General features: G+C 41.8%; 1 protein-coding gene across 11 annotated transcripts in view; it reads right to left on the reverse strand.

The window, feature by feature from the left end:
- RBFOX1 (RNA binding fox-1 homolog 1) overlaps window positions 1-19,477 on the reverse strand; it is a 1,256,643-nt gene that overhangs the window by 1,110,260 nt on the left and 126,906 nt on the right. The gene's annotated exons all lie outside the window — the stretch shown is intronic.

Raw genomic sequence — 19,477 nt, forward strand, 5'->3', positions numbered from 1 at the left:
ACCCTCATTTTTGTCTTTTGTTGAGAAGACTTTGAAAACTTGAGACCCGAAGCATCAAGTAGCGTTTTAGAAGGCAAGCCCAAACAACAAAAAGCCACTGTTTTTTAAAGTCTCCTGCTCTTCCTCCACTTGTGCGACATTACAGACCCTGAGCTGTCTGTTTTAAGCACGCAGCTGCCTGCAAGTGCTGGTGTCCTTCCCTTGGTGCCCCACTTCGGGGGATTCGGTCAACAGGCGATGTCTTCATCAGTATGTACCACCACATTGGCTGGATGCTTTTTTTAGTCCTATTATATTCACATACTTCTGAGCTGACGTCCATAACTAGAGAAATCCAGGGAAGAAAGCATCTGTATTTAACACAAAAGGATCTTTTTTCTATTCTTAATTATTCTTTTCAAATAGTTTAAAACAGTTGAAGTATTTGCTGGAGCTTTGCTGAACTAGAGTTATCATAAGGCCCCAGACAGTGAGCAGTGTAGAAGCAGCAACATTTTGTTACTGAGGAGGGTTTTGAAATTAAAAGCACCCTACTGGTATTTTTGATCAGATCCACTAACAGGACTAAACTCTTTTGGAAATAACAAGCTCTTTTGGAAATACCAAAACTGGTATGAAGACAGAAGACCAAATGCCTCCCTGAACACGGTCCTGCCTCTGGTAACTAGAGTTATGAGCTCAACAAACACAAACAGGAAAAAAAGAGGGAGAATTTGAGGAATTTTTTTTTTGCACTTCTGTTTTTCTGATGTTCATGTTTCTTATCATCTCATTATGCTTTGGCAATTTAATCACAGTGAATCTTTTCAACTTCTCTTCTTTTTTGGTCTGTCAATCTGTGAATGTGTTTAAACTCTAAAGAGCGAAGTCACTAAAATATTCCAAAAATCAATTTATGAACAAAATGAGGCACTTTTTTATTCCCCATTTTTTTTCTCCCCGTAAGATCACCAGTGAGGATGATACGCAAAGAGTCCTCCTTCAAAATCAGCAGACGAGTCAGATCCACTTTCTCTTTTTACATTTTTCTTATGTATTCTCTGGAGGATTTTACCACAAATTTATATTATGAATAGCATTACAAATAAAATGTCCTCTTTCCCATATTACAAATAAAATGTCCTCTTTCCCATTTTCAAAACAGGTACAACTTTCACCTTCCTTGCTCACCCAAAGCTTATAGCAAGTTTCTGAATACTACAGCAGAAGAGGCCAAACTCAAATTCTGACTTGCAACCAAGACTTTTTTTTTCTGGATCATCTTCAAACTCCAAGACAAAACTTAATACAACACAAGTCAAAGCACTTCACCTGATCCAAAACTCTCAGGAAAGTTTGTTTTCAAATGCTTCAGTAGCAACTACAAACATTTTTAGTTCTAGTTTTGTATAAATGAATGTCAGATTCATATAAGTTTCTGCTAGCTGTGTTTTAAATGAAGTGGAAAACATTCCAAAGAAAGCAATCAGAAACCTTTAAACAGATTCTTAATCTTAAATATAATCTGGTCTCCACAAATAAACAACAACATTCTTCTTATTGTTCACATACACCCCCCCCAATTTGTTGTTTTTGAAGCAGTCTAACCGGGTCCCCAGTATGCTAATAGCTATATTGTGCCTAGACATTAATATTAGGTTATGTACGTAGGACGTTTTTACAAACTTAAATACCATAATACGAACCAAAAAGAATTTCACTGGGAAACATCAAAAAAGCATGTTCTTTCCAGAGCAGGTGTAATGATTTTTCATGCCCAAGCCTTCCACACTCAGCAAAAAAGAGAACAGAGAAAATAAAGTAAGTTACCCCGACCTTCTAGGAGAATTATTATCATCACATATACCCTCTTCTCTCTTGTAATTTAGGACCAGCATGTATTTAAGAAAAAAAAAATACACCTCAATCCATATAAATTAAACCAGTTCCTATTCTTAAAATTTATGAATTATTGCCGCTTGTTGTTTCATTGCTGCTAGTGGCCATTTTATCTAAATCTTCCCTTTCACACAGTAGAACTATTTCACATTTCATGTCTCAAGGTATTAATTTGCTATTCCTTTTTACAATAATGGGAAATGTGCAGAGTGACCTGCCTGTCCACTGCTCTGCCCCACCGCTGGCTTTTTGTACTGCGGTACCACCGGCGGAGCGAGGGTGTCGCCTGCCGCAACACTGCGCTGAGCACGGGGCTTGCTCTCCCGCTTAACTCCAAACTTCTGCGCTCCGTGTAATTCAGCCTTCGGTGGTACTCCCCATCACAAATACCAGACTACTACAAAAAATAGCTTCGCCAAAAAAATTTCCGTCCAACTTTCCAGAGGGTATGTTGAGTACTAGATATATCCATGCCCGAGAAGGGGAAACAAAACATTAAACCGAGTAAGGACCTGACTCACAATATTTATTTGTGTTTCCTCAGCGACTGGGTACCAAAAGGATACGGTGGGCTGGCAGTCAGGTAACGATAAATGCTCACCTCCCCTCGCAGAGAGGCACATATACATAGTACCGATGTCTTCAGATCCCTTCCAAAATACGTATTTGTTTCTAGTCCACCTGTCTTCAATCCCCAGCTGTAATTTTCTTTCTAGTGATTTCAGATTATTCCACCTCTGATACCAACTATTCCCACTAGCATTAATAAATAAGATCCACATAATTTTAATTACTTCCCTTGAAACAGAGACTCAAACCACCATACGAAAGATAACGTCAATGTAGTATTTATATGCAGCAAAAAGGATTTTGGCCCCCCTTTCCCTGAGCCGTGCACGGCGACTCTGCCGGCTGCGCGACACGCATCGCGCTGCACGCGTTTCCTTGGGCGAGCAGCCCGCGCCTGCACGTTTTTCAACTTAAACACTGTAGTATCCACCTGGAGACAGTGTGATCTCCACACATGGCCCTCAACTCTGCAGTGCATTCCCAGGCAGCGTGCAGCTGAGCTCAGCTTTCCTAACCCACAGGGGAAAGCTCATGTCGCTTCTCCGACGCCCGAGGAAGGAGGGAGCTGAGAAGGGCAGGCTGGTTTCCGTGGGCTGCCCCGGAGCCAAGGCCAAACAGGGATGCGATGCAGTTTGGCGGTAATTCATTTTCCAACCCAGACAAGCAGGCACATAACAGCGTGCGCGGGGGGGTTCAGTCGTCACTAATTACACACGACAAATCCGCGATGCAGTCCTGCTAAGACGTTAACAGAACAAGGAGGAGGCACATCACAGATACCGGGATGTGAGAACTGACAGCGCAAAGAAAGAGTATTAGGCTTGTGCGAACCATACAATCACGCAAGCTTAATTTTCACAGCGACTCTGGCTTTTGCTGCTAACAGACCAACCCATAAACAGTGCAGCTGGCTTGCAGGTAATTCCAAAACGCGAAGGGGTGAAACCACGAAACTAACGGGCTGCAGCCCACGGCACTCCCCGAGAAGACGCACACACACACACGCACAACGGGTGCGTCTGTCGACACTGCCACAAAGAGCGTTTCCCTTTTAATATCGTCAGATTAAGGGCGTCACTATTTACCCTCAGCATTTCTAAAGCGTGAGGAGACTTTAGAACCTAAATAAATAATAGCCGGATTTGTAAACTTATGAAGGAAAACCTGAGCAGGAAATAATCTCCCTTTCTTCCATCTCAGCACCTCAGACAAACCTTGAGTTGTCTGCTAGGCAATTCCACACGGACTTTCATCTTTGCTGTCACAGCTATACCATTAAAGTGTCTTGTAGTAAAGTACTGGAGACTTGGGAGACTTAGGCCAATATAAAAATCTCTGTGGGATGAAGTAATTTTATGTCACCACTCTGGTTATTTCAGAATTGGCTGCAAATAAGAGCCTGAGGATGATTTAATGTGTCCTCGACCCATCACGGCCATGGTTAAACAAAGTAAACACATCAGTCTTTAGCAGTTATTTATAACTGGAAGAAAAGCGCAAAACAGCCAAGATAAATACAGCGCTGGAAAATATTCTGAAAGGACACAACTGAAAGTACCTGCAAATGTCTCTGTTCACAGGTTGCTGCAATTCCACGCCTGCATAAAATAAATCCCATCAAACAGCCACAGGAGAAGTTATGAGAACTAAAATCACTGCCTCCAAATGAGGTCCCAAGGTGCCACTGCCGAAGTGGAAATTTAGGTATTCAGATCTGATCACACCCCAGCTACTGGTACTTCTGCTGCACCTCTACGAAAGAATTACAGGCCTCCAGTGCTCGCAGAAACGACTCATTCCTCTGCGATGAAAAAACACAAATACCAGCAACTCGTTTTCGATAATTTGCCCCTGCAGTGGTAACTGTATCAGTGACCAAGCCTCAAAGCATGATACTTATCCTACTGCCTAAAGCCAACTCCCTCAGCAGACAGAGGTCCCTGATCCCCGCACTGGGCCCTTCTCTAGAGCCCAGACTGAGGAGCTGCTGGCAAAGAGCCGTGTAACCCTGGGATATGGATATTCACGCACGTCAAGCTCTGCCTTGCATCAATAAGCCGTTTGGGAGGCCGAACGGAAAGCTCCGCCTGCAGGACTGCAAGGAGAATCGGACTCAGGAGAAGCCATCCTAGCAGGGGGCTGGCGGCAGCCTGAGCCGCTGCAGCGGATGCCTAGGTCTCCCCTAGGCATTTCACCCATCTGCCTTTGCAGGGAGGGGAGGAAAAGGCCGGGATAAATGAAAACGGTGTACGTGTGCCTTCATTCACCCTGATGGAAACCAGCTGAAAGACGATACAATCTCACAACTAAGGACCCCGAGATGCTGCTGTAACCTACAGGACACAACTCCAATTAAATCTTTCTGTTACACTGCAAAACTGGAAAGAGTAGAGGCTTATGGTTGCTCTATAATATTATGACGGCCGTTACAGACTCCTTTACAGGATTTAAGAGCAACTGGTGTGGCTCTGCATTTGGACAAACTGACACCTTCCATTCTCACCCATTAGGTGTTCGTGCATCTGGAAAACGGACCTGCACAGCATTATACGTTGTAAGGGCCATTATCTGGTAATCCTCAAAAAAGAAAAGTAAAGGTTTTCCCATAGAGCTTTGGTGAATTTTTGTTTGTCTTTGTACCATAAACCTCTGCGCAGCTGAAAAGGGATGATGTGGCTATTACTGCAGAGCTCCCTTCTTCTCTTGCATGTCACTGTTACCTTTAGGTTAGACAGCAGGACAACTTTATTGTTCTTCCCGTAGTCCTTGCATGCTAATGTTGTAGTCCCAGCTACGGTGGGAGTTCAGGGAGCACTCTTCTTTGTGGCAACAGCAGACAAAGGTCTCTGGAGCAGCACCACTGCGTATTCAGAAGTGCCAAGCCTCCGAGGTAAGAATTACGATGAGAAAAGTCAGGATGAGCTGAAAAATCTCATTCTTCCTAGACATGACTTATTTGTCACTGGAAACAACTTTCCCAACTTCTGACAGTAATTCTTGTTGTAATTTTCTGGCTGTGTGATACACTGGGAAACAAGGACTGCATTTCATGTGTTAGCTTTAAGATTGCTGTACTCAATATCAGGGCAGGAGGTTGTATTTTTATTTTAATGAAGCAGGTCATAATTATTGGAAACCATGCCTATGGCAACATATCATTTGCTCAAAGTTTAACTTGCATCTCTTTATCATCTGCACTCAATCATAAATAAATACGTACCAAAAAAAGATTCCACAATAAACATGTTCCTTCCATTACACTGGCACTGCTGCTTCCTCTCTAGTCCTTTTCTTAATTGTATATTACTTACTATATATTACTATATATTATATTCTGGGGGCAGAAGATGATCATTTTCATCACTGAGAGAGAAGAATTGAAAGCACAGAACTGAACTTCTGCTATTCTTGATCACAATCCTCCTATCACTTAAAAAAGCAACTGAAGATTTCTTTCGATAAAGCTATCAACTGGGATTCAAACATAAACAGATTCAGGCACGTAAGTTTAACTGACCTTCAAAAGGAGATAAGCATCTATTTCATTTAGGCTCTTTTGATAACAACACTCTCATTAGCTCAGGTTTCCATATAAGATGTGTTTGCTAAGCTAAGAAAAAAGCTTTGCTTTGCTAAGAAAAAAAAGCTAAAATTAGCAATATATAAAAATCACTATCTTATTCCCATCCCTTATGAGAAAGCTAAAAAGAATGAATTAACTCATTTTAAAATATTATTTTAAATTTAAGAATTCTAAAGAGAACTTGAATTCCACATACTATCTTTGCATTGCTTTTCTGCAGCATCACGTTGAATTGCTAAAGAACTTGTGATTTAATTGCAATTACATTTTACATGAACTTCTCATGTGAGTTCTGTGCCAGCTTTTATAACTTTTTCTCTTTTTTTAGCTAAGATTTTTGTTTGTCCCTTCTTCTCAGGGCCCGTTTTAGCTGTCATCCCTGTCTCCTCATCCGAGGCGTCCAAAGTCGTGGAAGTGGCTCCCATTTTGCGAGCGCGGCTGAAAGCAGGTAACACACGGAGCAATTGATCCCTGACTAGCAGGCGAACATTTCCTGCCGGATGAGCAGAGATGGGGCTGTGCGGCTCCCATGGAGGTTAATGGGGGTTGCGTAGTTCAGCCCTGGTGTATCATGACAAATGCATGCCCCCTGAGCTAATCCACTGCCATCTTTCAGTTTCGATAGAAGAAAAATTCTCAGAGCAAAAAAAGATCATGATTTAGGAGCAAATTCAAAGAGCTGTTTGATGTTTCTTCACTAACTTCCAAAAGTGTTAAAGCAGCACATTTCACCGCTTGCCATTTCATCTGCAAAAGTGCTCGAGTTAGAGAGAGTTCTACGAGAGCCATTAAAAATCTGTCAGAGAAGTGCTGGTAATGGCAAAAACATTTTTCAGAAGCTGTCAATTCCCCCAAATATCCATCAGTGCTACTAGGCACAACAAGGGACTCCTCATTTAGAACGTGTCAGTTCTCGTTATTAACATCATGATGAAAACACCTGCTAAGTGTGTGTGTCTGGCAAAGCGAGGCTCAGCCACAGGAACGAGAGGGTGAATGCCACTCAGATTAGCAAGCAAGTTGGACACATTTTTTCCCCCCTACTTGAAAAAAAAAAATCCATCTTTATCCCAAGCTGGATCTTGTACAGCGGGGTTACAGTGAATGCAGTAAGGCAAAATACCTGATGGAAGAGAATGGGAATCTAATCTATTAACAAAGATAATTTTACAATTGCCATCGTTGCTTGTTTGGAGACATTACTCTCTTGGTCATTTGCTCTGTTTGCCAGCTCCAGGGAAGCAGCATACAAAAAGCACTATGCAACACATGCTACACTAGAGAGGTAGGTAGGTTGTTGTCAAATGTGAGGCTGCAGCTCTTACAGACACACCAAAACTGGATTTCAGCTACTTAGTTTGGTTCCTGCTAGCTGAAGCGTTACAGCCACACGTTGCTCAGGTCAGCCAAGGTGCCCCACGATCATCTTCAGACGCACATACACATTTCCAGGAAGGTCCTCCAAGCCCCCCTGCTCTGCCGATGCAACGCCGCTGCCGCCACCGGGGCTCGGGCGGCCCCGCGAGCTCAGCTCCGCGTTCGGCGACACGGAGGGCACCTCCTTCTCCCACGTCTCAAAGCCCCGTGTACGCTTGTATGCGCTACCGACAAAATGAAAGAGGTGGTGGCTGCTGCCGTGTTTTTTGATAAGCACTATGCACACATGGGATGAAGTAAGCCACTAGGGCTACATGATTTGTTAAAGGGCTTAGCAGGCTTCAGTGGCAGGGTTTGGAGCTGAATTTCAGAGTGCAGCTTTGGATTAAGCAAAATCTGTGCCACTAAGAAAGCTTACCTGTAAGGAGACCGTTCAGCGACTTCGCTCCTGCCTTCTCCATCCATGACACAAGTTAATACCTGAGGCACAGGAAAACACTGTATACAGCAGTTAATCCAGCTGGCCCACATACTGATCAACAGGAAAGCTGCTCACAACAAATCTAGGTTCCTTTCAAAGCAATTGCTGTCACATGTCTCCTCTTCAAGGACCAGTTAAAAAAAAAAGAAGAAGAAAAAAAGTTTTCCTCCTAGTAGGCAAAGAGGAAGCATCTCCCTACTGACGGCATAACATCTCCACTGGCACCCGAGCCAGGTCTGCTGTCGGATGCTGATAGCACACGGCACTTAAATACCCGCTTAACTTTAAGCCCACGGCTTTAAGCGCATGGAATTAACTTTAATGAGAGTACTTGTATTCTTAATCACATACTTGGATTGTTCACTAGAGCAGGCATGAAGAAATAATGGGCCATATCTTCAGTTTGTGTAAAATGGTGCAACTTAACTGGAACGGAGAGCTGTGCCGATTTATACCAGCCGATAACCAGATCCCACGGGTTCAAACCAAGCAAGCCCAAGTCAAGTTCCAGCACAGCTAATACCGCAGAGCCGTCCTGCTCAGACAAACTATTAAACTCCCTCCTGCCTTTCCACCAAGCTGGAGTTAATGATCATATATCTCTTTTAAGAGAAACTGAGAAGGATAACCCCACTGTCTTAGCCACCGCACTTGTTCTCCCCGTGAAGGATGCTATTATCAAGGCCACGTGTGAGTTATTACCGAGTGCACTTTGGCTGTCATATTTCACTGCAGAGCCCCTGCACAGATTGCAGAGGATATAACTTACTGCTTTGCTGTGTGCCTCGCGAGCTTTGTACCGACTCTCCAAATAGAAGGCAGAAGAATTTGCTTGTCAATAGACCTTCTTTAGACCATTTTAATCTCATCATTCTCTTTTTCTTGGTTTGCTAATTCAGCAGTCTCCACAATAGGATCAATGTGTCCTTCTTATGAGTCAGTACAGAAGACTACGTGGTTCATATGACTCCTCTCTGTCACACTGCACAGTTTTTTTTTTTTTTAAGAAAAGCATGATTTCAAAATTTTACAACATAGCTGTTAGAAATATTCTTATGCAAGCATCTTCATGCGGCAAAAAAAAACTTTTATTGGATTATATCATACTATAAAACAAAAGGTTACAAAAATGCTACAAAGAACAAGGCCAAAACGTAATTGTAGTTTACTAAAGTACGGACATTGCAAAGTGCTGTGCTCTTACCCTGTTTTTGTCAAGCATTCGCTTGAATAACATCTCTAAGCATTGCTTCCCCTAACGTGAACATTCATTTCATCTACTTCCATGTGAAGAATTTCGTAATGAAAAAGGCTCCTGCTCTGTGGAGGACTGAACCGCACTCCTAAATCCATCTCACCTCAGCAAAACACTTCAGCGTCTATTCAAGACATGGTGGAATTTAATCACATCCGTGGACGTGCTGGTATGCAATACTGACCGCTGGCCACAGAAACCAGATGCACTGAGGGGAGGTCTTCCATGAATGCAATGTTACTCAGGCTAGAGTTTTACTTCGTATTTTCTCTTGATGGAAAAATTGGATCCCACCTCTAAGAAACATAGGAAATAAAATGACCATGCTCGGAAATATGTAAAACTAACTGTAAAATCTGTAAAAGAAAATTAAATATGAACCATGTGAACTTTTTTCATAATGCATTGCTGGATCATTTCTACCAAACAACTGCATCGGGCATCAGTCTGGAGTATTTTTAGTAGTATTTTTTTTCAGAAAAAGCTTTCACGTAAGTATTGGCTGTACAACAATACCACTTTTTCATACGCACATTTTCAAGGCTTTGATCTTTCAAATGTAATGTGTCATTACATAAACATTTTACTAAAAACAGATATTTACCTTTGGAGGAGACAAATGCTTAAAGCAAAACAATTTCAAGTACTTCATGCCTTTTCACACAATCCTAAACGCTGAGCAAGAACACACAAAACTCTCCAGCAATTCCTGCTTATATATAATCCTATAGCCAAAGGACGCGAAAACGGTGCACCATGCTGATGTTTCAAACAGAAAAGTGGCATAATCATAATCAATTTACTTGACTTTAAAATAACTATTAGATACTGAATTAGTCAGCTCTATAAGTTGCTTAGAAGCTTCGCCTTTCGGAGACGGATGTTCCTCTTGGGAACCATCCACAGTCCTCTCTTGGAAGCAGTGGCAAGACGACAGCACCTGCTTACAAGGGAGGGGTTGGGATAACTGATAGGTCACCACTTTGTGTGCTTGCTGCTCAATAAAATGTGCTCTAAAAATGTATTTTCTTACGATTTCAAATTATATAGATTAATTAACTCCAGCATATTCCTAGTCCTTTTCATTTTCAGTCTCTTGCAAACCTAATATGCAGCCTCTCAGAAAGGAGCACGACGGTGCTTCCTGCGGGACCAGCTTTCAGATGCTCAAAAAATAACCAACAATAAAGAACAAAGTGTTCTTGCTTTTCTATTTTCATGTACCATGCGTTAGATCTAAACTGAACAAATACACACGAAAGTGACAGAAAAGCAGTATTTTGTTAATGTATGATATCTGGCATGAAATGAACATCGATTTTTTTCATTTACTCTAAGGCACAATCTATTCGGATTTCAGTTTTTCTTCCTCCCCTCATCACTACTTTTTTCTATGTTACTTCTTTAGACAAGGGACAGAATAGGACAAAAATCCTGAGGCGCTTTTGATTCCCTTTCTAATGAAAAACTCGAGAATTCTCATTAAAATGCACATGTATTAGAAATTAATCCTTCATTACAGAAAGGTTTTAAGGATAAACAACAGCAACTAAAACGCCTGAGTAGCTCTACATATTTTCCTACTCTAAGATTGGTCCTTTCTAATCTGTGCTCAGCATTTTAGTGTTACCCTCCGTTTCTGCAGCCCATCTAAAATTAGATCATAAGCTCTCCAGGGCAAGGATTGTCTTTTTATGTTTGCCCTACAGTGCCTACCGCCCTTTAAACGCTTGGCAAATAATCAACAATAATGAAAGGCTATTATTTTTCTTTTTTCACATTAAAAAAAAATATTTCCATAGTCTTACCAAAATAATGTAGCTGGCAGAGAGAGCACAGCTAGCCTGCTTTACTCACTAGACACACCAGATGTTTTGCCTGCGTGATTCACACCCTGCTTTTGCCGTTTTCTTCATTGTTTATAAATCTCTACTGTTTTCGACCACCATATCAGTATTTCTTGCCTAGTTAGCCTCTGAACCCCTGTTCCCATAAGAAAAAATTGAGAAATACGCACCCGCTACACTCCTCACCACTGCACCCATCGCCCATATGGGTTCTATTGTATGAGTCACTGCCCTAATGATAGCTAAGCATATTACTGCCTCGAAAATTAACTCACACACTGTGAATAATCACAGAGAGGAAATTTGTTTTGCTACAAGGTTGTTTTCCAGCTGTTTTAATGCAGACAATTTTATCCTGAAACACAAATTGGAAAAAAAGGGGGGGGGGGGAGAAAGAAAGGAAAAGACTTTGAGAATCTGCATAATTTGAAAGTGCTTAATGTAAATTAGATAGATCAGCCTAATTTTATTTCAGTACTTTTTAATTGCATTTATAATTAGTAAAATACATTAATGTGCTACACAGAAGGTCAGGAGTTCTGGTGAAAGACTCTAATTAAAATGCTCTGCTGCATTTATGTCACACATGCGCGGGGTAACCTTGAGGCCTTCCTGCAGCAGCACAGCAGCTTTCTGCACTTCTGGTTTTTACAACTTACTTTGTCTTCATCAGAAAAGGCACGACCATCCGTGAGCAGCCCACGCCGCGCAGGCGCTCTCGTCTCTCGCCCGATCTGCACGCGCGCTCTCATCACCACGGTTTGGTCCACGCCATACTCTACTTTTTCAGGACAGACCAGTGCCCAAAGCCAGGGTGGTTCCCTTGACAGCGAGGACTCGTGGACGCCCTCCCACTGCCCAGTCTTGCCTCTTTGCAGTCCTGAAGCAAATCGCCCAACACATAACTGACAGGAAGAAAAAGAGCTGAAGTTGCCGCCTGGCAGGGATTTGAGTCCATGAGGTGTCAGGTATTTATCCTGACACTTGAATCCACTAGCAGCCTGTACTGGAAACAGGTACTTAAAAAAAAAAAAAAGAAAGAAAAGAAAAAAAACCCTTACAGCAATAATCAGCGAGCAATAATTAGTGATGCTAATTTTTCCACTTAGAACTCATATTGTGATTTTATTACATGTGAATTATACACGCTCAGGTGTTCCCAGGCTTCCTTTCATCCCCCTCTTAGGTGGTAAAACATCATTAACGTCCTTCTAGCACGGCAGTGACTGCTCAGTAAGATCAGAGATCTCTGCCTCACCGAGCTTTACACGTGCTTCTGCTCCAGTCCTGAGCAAAACACGTCAGTATTTACAACTTAGTTTTGCTTTTGCCTCAGTATTTAGTTCAGATTTACAGACACCTTAGTATTATGCACACACCATCCTTCTAGCTTTTATCTGTGCACTAATAACATAACTTCCAAGTTTTGGACTAATCACTGAAATTAGAAATTCCTAAAACTTACCTAAAAATGACCAACGTTCAATCCTGACTTTATAACCTCTCCCCATGCTGTAGAGCAGCCATCAACTCCCGTGGCAGCTTCGGCAACAGCACAGAAACAAAACGGGCATAACTCAGCTCCCTCCCTCCCCTTACCTACCGGGACCGAAGGGATTACGTCTTTTCTGAAATAAAAGAATGGCAAAAAGCCGCTTGGGCTGTCAGCTTGCTTACGGTGGCATGACCAAACTATTAAAAAAGCTGCCTGCCTACGGGACAGAGTTGGCTCAGACAACCAGCTAGTTGGACATAAACTTTTCAGAACTGGCAGCCAAGAGCGGAGCCCACGTGAACTGGCAACAAGGCGTGCGGACGTGCGGCGCCTGCGAAAGCAGAGCCCTGCTCGCGGAGAGCAGGAGAGGGGGTAAGACGCCTCGAGAGCTGTGGACCAGGCACAGAAGGGACATTGCCTACACGGACTCATTTCAGTTTTTCTTCCCACTCTAATATAACTCTAAATATCATATTAGAGCTGGCTCATAAACACTGGCTTGCTTTGAAATCTGTCCCGAATTGCGGGCAATACTGTCAACTGTATCTCTTCCTCTTGCTGTCCGGCATCTACCGGGGATGAACCTCATTTGGATTCCACCGTGAAACGACGGGACATTAGAGCCAGATGGCCCCAACCCAAAAGAGCTCAGCTTGATGGCCTCCACTCTCAGAAACGAGAGCTAGGCACCGGTCTGGATGAGGCAATGTCCCCAGAAGACACAGCAAGGTGGGAAGCAGAACTTGCCACGTTTTACCCCCCCAAATCCCCCACTTCACTAACTCACCCCAGACTCGTCTTCCCTTCCCCAGCTGCAAAGAGCTGCCCCATTGCTGCGTGATGCCTGCAGAGCCGCAAACCCAGGCGCTGCACGAAATCCTCCCCTAATCCACTTAAAATCGTAGCTCACTGGAGAATCAGGTATCTACCGAAAGCAATTAGCAGCACTGAGGACCGGTGGCTAGAAGGCGGCAGAAAGCTGTTACTCAAAATAATGGCTCATTTTCCCGAAGCCAAACGCTTTTGCTTGCTACCTGCATCTCAAGACAGTTAACATGGGAATGGAGTAGAAGCTGTAGCCAATGACCAGCAAAAAAATGTACTGGAAATTAAATGTATTTAGACAATAGGAACAGAATTCTTTTCTCAGCACTTTAAAATTTATTTCTAATTGGTTATATAATCTAAAATAGCAGAGGAAAATTTTAAAAAATGCATGTTATCTGACCATGCATAATGAAAAGCACCAACTGTACTGACAACGCTATTAATCCTTATTCTTGTCCTTAGGTGATGGAGTAACAAAATAATCAATTCCTTCTCTAAAATTGTTTATAAAGTACCATTTAGCATTACGTACATTTGTGAAGGACACAAAAGATCAGATTTTCAAATACAGTTTACCTTGTTTTCAACTATTCAGAATTATTTTACCTTGCAAGTTAGTCCTATATGGAACTAAGTGTTGATCAGGTTTGCAACTCCAAGACAGCAAAAATATGTAAAAATAGGTGAAATTCAGTTATATAATCTTCTTTAAAGTATTGAACACTACTCTTAGGTGAGCTAATCAGAACTGCACACATTTATTCCTAGTAAGGATTATTAAGGTAGTTGGGATAAAAGTGAAAGCCGACCTCAAGCAAAAATCAAATCCAGCCATAAACTCTCTGAAAGTTTAAAAAAAGTCACACAACTAAAACAAATACAATTTTGGTCCTTTTCATTAGATTAAAATATATATATATAGGAAGATACAGACTATTCTCTCATGAAACCCTGAGTGTGCTAAAAACCATCCACAATGTACTGAAATTTTGCAAGACCATTTTCATGGGAATCTAGCTCAGAAAGACTGATACATTTAAAGAAAAACAGAATTAGTTTCTCTAATCTGAACCAAGCCAATCACTTTCCAAAGATGCTATGTAAGTAAATGAATAAACGAAATTCTCTCTCTCAGAGAACGGTTACAGAGGCTTACAGGACAGCCAAAGAAGAGAAAATACCAGAGTGGACAAACATAACCCCCCAAACCTGGACATCAGGGTTCATAATAAACACAGACGGGTTAATATGAAAACATAAAATCTGACAGATGTATAATATTTCATCATTTTTCCTAACGATTCAGATCTGTATTTGAAGCACTATTGTCTCCGTTATAATCTAGATGCCAATTTCTCATTACATATGCAGGCTCCAGGTCAATGGTACAACTAATGAGTAGCTGCTGGTGCAAACGCTTATTGTATCTTAGCCTAATTTGAGTAAAATTTAAATGGTCTATTAATTTTCTTAATAAATTTAGACATGGTGCCTGACTGCAATCTGTCTTTGATTAGCTAACAAAAGTGTGGGGAGATCTTGCCAAGCTGATGGTTCACAATGTTTCAAGCAGTCATCTACATAATAAAAAAATCTATTAATTTCTCTGTCGTACAGGCTTTAAGAAATGGTGCAATGCATAGTTTCAGTCTACACAGGTTTCTCAGCCCTCTTTCACCTGCAATTGTCAAAAATGAGTAACCTTACTACTGTTGAGAAGTCTCGACTGAGCATGTATGTTCTTGACTAAGACCGCAGTTCAGTAGTGCATTTGAGTGCGTGGCTGATTTTAAAGACTCTTAAATCTTTTGATCCAATGAGGCTCAATCATTTGCTCAAATCTCTTACTAAACCAGAATTACTTATAGCCCATTCCTAAAAAATTGGTTCACTGCCGCCCAGCTGAACGGCAGGCAGGTACGGTGCCATATGGCGCGTAGCGCAGAGTCTCCCATGCAGGACGAGGCTCCCTTCTGCTGACTTTGGACATCCATAGTGTTTAGAGGCCCTTCACACTCAATTGAGAGAAACAGGGACATTCAAAGAACAGTTCATCTGACCTGTTTTAGACATGTAGCTCAAGGGGAGCTAGGCAAATGCATCAACCGACTATAAAAGAAAAGCATAGGCAGTAGCTCAGCTGGAGATGTATATACATGCGATATCCACGCTGATGAATCTTTCGCAAGATTTACAGAGCATATCACTGACAGGATGACTGCATCTATGCAAAAAGGTTGCAAATACAGGCTGTTATTCAGTGTTTTGCATTATTTTTAAGCAGCAATACAGAATTGACTGGGAACAAAAGAACAAAAAAACGTAGAAAGGAGCAATGGGATATAGCCCACCAACAAACAACCCTGCATACACATATTAGCAACGTCCAAAAAACGTTAGGTAGCTAGTCCTCATTCAAAAACCTGTTGTAAATAGCAAGGAAAGCCTTGAGCCAGCCAGTTGGACATCTCCAGACTGTTCTACCCCCGAGAGGTCCAACAACTTCTGAAACGGTCTGAGGACTGCTCAGAGAGAAAACTGGAGCCCACTTTAATCACACTGGCTAGGGACTGTTTCGGACCTAATGACAACACCCCCCTTCTCCCCTCACTGTGAACAGGCATGAAAGTGGGCACTAGTGCACTACACATCAAATGCTTTTATAATCATAATTGCACAGTTGACAAAAAATATCACACCGTGTCCCTCAGAGAGGAAAGAAACTTTCCCATATGAATGACTTCATCCTACAGGAATGACTTCTAGTTAACCAAAAACCCAAGATAAAAAAGAACTATTCATTTCTAGGAAACTGTTAATCACCTGCAACCAGAAACAAAACAAATTGCTGTTAAATGCTGAGACTAATCAAAGAAACACCTGAAGAGGAAAAAGAAACTGGATGAGTTATAGCTGATGCAACAGGGAATACTTGCGACCAGCAGACTGTGGCCACACCACAGCTATTACTTAAGATGCACCAAGCATGTTACTGAAGTAAATGAATAGAAATATTAATTGCATTGTATAAGGCATAAGTAAAATTTCTTCTTGAATACTGCATGCAATTCAGAAAGAAACATGAACTGAAATTAGAAAAAGTATATAAAAAAATCCATATCAGAATGATCTGGGCAAGGAGAGCTTCCTTGAGAGAGATGAGCTGAGTGTGTTTACTCCAGTGTCCAAAAGCTCAAAGGCGATACAGCTGCCAAGGAGGTACTACCTGAGAAGGCTATGGATCGGAGGAGGAGAAAAGCTAAACTAAAGGACATGGTTTGCATAGAAACAGGTTGACATAAACAATCAGTGAATAATTTCAGGCTTATTAAGAGAAAGTTTCTAGCCATCAGATGAAGAAGCCTCTGCAATAGCCTTCCAGAAGCAGCAAAGGGTGGAGTTTGGGAACTTTATAAATACATGATGTTCACCTGAGACCGCAGGACTAGATCCTGTGACCCTTTTCAATTCCATCTCTTCATATCAGATCAGTTTCTAAAGATGATAAAACATAAACCCAAGGTAGCAGGAGTCAGGGAGATAAATCTACCACTTGTGCAAGACTGGGGTTATCTCCCTGGTCCTGAGCTTGTACATAGGCGACCAAAGATTCAGTGGTACCCGTAAAAGAGGCCACTGCAAAACCTTTTTTATCTCTCTTCACAGAGCATCTAGCATCCTTTAAAGGAGATCAGAACGAATTATTCCTGCACTGTCTTGCAATGCTGAAAAATCCCCTAATTACTAATGCAGATTATTTAAATGTCATCTGTATTATTCATTGAGAAAAATCTGCACTAAGATGGAAATGATGATTTAACCCCAAATCCAAACAACTCAAGGAAGTGAATTTTTAAAGATAAAAAATATACAGCTTTCCTCAGTGCAGTACTACTAAAGTTCACACACACAAAAAATGTTTCTCAGCATTAATTATCTCTGAAATATTTTTTGTTCTGCATTTTTTCTTTCTTTTTTTTTTTAATTTTTTTTTTAACATTTTAATTACAGTTGGCAACTCTGAGTTTCCTGCTGGTGAATGTAATCAAAACTGAAAACTGATTAAATGATATAATCTATGCCACTGGACAGCATTATCAGATCCCAGAACAAAAGACAACTAACCAGCACAATTTTTTAATATATAAATAATATTACAGCCCTCTTTACAGTAAACAGGTCAGAACTTCTGAACCAGGTCTCAGTACTCTCCCAGTTGTTTACGAATATAACATCATATCACACATCAGTCTCATCTCTTGTATGAATCAGTTGTTGTCATTATATATAAATATTTCTGTACATCGGAAATCATGCAGGCCCTGCTGTGTGTTAAGAGCTGCATATAGCACTCCATAACATTGAATTGTATTGGTCATAGAAAGCCCCATATGGAACAACATTATAGATTCCTGAGTGCCATCTACTGGCACTTTATCTGTTAACTAAACTTCACAGCAAAAGTTCCATCATGTCAAGATTTCTCATAAATGTGTACTTATTTTCATTCCACTGTGGGATGAACTTCTGCAGCATCGATACTTTTTTTGCATAATATGAAGTCTAGAGGAATTTTAATCCATACATTTTCCATTTTGGTGTATTCATTTGAAATGAAATGTTGTGACACTATCTACTCAGAAATACTTCTCCCTGTCAAAATGAACTGAAATGTTTCACTTAGTCTTAGTTCAAGATTGAAGTGTGTCTTCCTGAACTGATTTGGTGGCTTATGGAAATGAATCATATGCCCACTGTCTTCTATAAGCAACAGATGTCCACTGGGACTACGGATACCATGATGTGTAACGACCACATTTTCAGGCACAGTATGATGGTTCATGCAAAGCATAGTCCAGGTAAGGAGCCTGGAGCGTAGACTTGAGGCATGAATTGTAGCAGTTACAACCCATATGGACAAATATTAAGGTAAATAACATTGGCTTATTCAGGGGTGGGCAGGATTTGAGGCAGCTCTGAAGGGCAAAGGAGTTCAAAGTAGCTGCCAAGTGTTTAAGGACAAACCTCTCCAAGCACAAGAAAAGCCCATTCTGATATTCAGGAAAAAAAGCATAAACATATCAGGAGATTGACTTGGCTAAGCAGGAAACTCATGACGGATCTCCAACAAAATAGGGCATGGAGGTGGAAGCACGGACAAGCTACAAAGAAGGAACATAGAAACATTGCTGAAGTGTGCAGAGATGGTGGTAGGAAAGTCAAGACTGGAAACACTCGGCATGGATTTACAAAGCTAAGTCATGCCTGACCAAACTGACTGTCTTCTGGGGCGACATGACTAGGTCTGTGGATGAGAGGAGAGCAGTGGATGTTGTTTATCTTGACTTCAGACAGGCCTTTGACATGGTCTCCCACAGCATCCTTGTATCCAACTTGGGACATTACAGTCTAAATGGGTAGCTACTAGAAGGCCCCCAACCTGGAAGAGACTAAGCCCTGTGATGATGATACAGGCTGGAGACTGGCTGGCTGGACAGCAGCTCGTCTGGTGGGTAGAAGGCTAAACAGGAGCCAGGAGCATGCCCCAGCAGTGGTGATGGCTGAACAGCAGCCTGGGCTGCATCACTAGGAGCACAGCCAGCAGATTGAGGGTAATTATTTTTCTCCTTCACATGGCACTCATTAGACCACATCTAGAATACTGTGTCCACACATACTGTCTGTGTGATTTTTAGTTCCCTCAGTACAACAAAGATGTAGATAAACTTGAGCAAGTCCAAAAGAGGACCACCAAGGTGGTCAGGGGCTGGAGTGCATGGACTATGAGGAGGGGCTATGGGAAATGTGTTTGTCTTACCTGGAGAAGAAAAGGCTCAAGGGAGCCTAGCAGAAACCTTCAAAACCTGAAAGCTACCAGGAGCATGGAGCCAGACTCTCCACAGTGCTGCATGGTAGGTAGGTAGAAAGCAAGAGGCAATGGTTATAAATTCAAAAAGCAGAAGGTCTGGCTGGGTATAAGGAAAAAGAAATCACTCTGAGGATAATTAAGCACTGGAGCAGGTTGTTCAGAGTGGCTGCAGAATCTCTGTGCTTGGAGGTTTTCCAGACCCGATTGGACAAAGCCTGGAGCAACCTGCTCTAAATTGAGCGTTGACACTGCTTTGAGCAGGAGGTTGGACTAGGGACCTCCTGAGGCTCCTTC

This window comes from Dromaius novaehollandiae, chromosome 14 (assembly GCF_036370855.1).
Source record: "Dromaius novaehollandiae isolate bDroNov1 chromosome 14, bDroNov1.hap1, whole genome shotgun sequence".
Taxonomy (NCBI): domain Eukaryota; kingdom Metazoa; phylum Chordata; class Aves; order Casuariiformes; family Dromaiidae; genus Dromaius; species Dromaius novaehollandiae.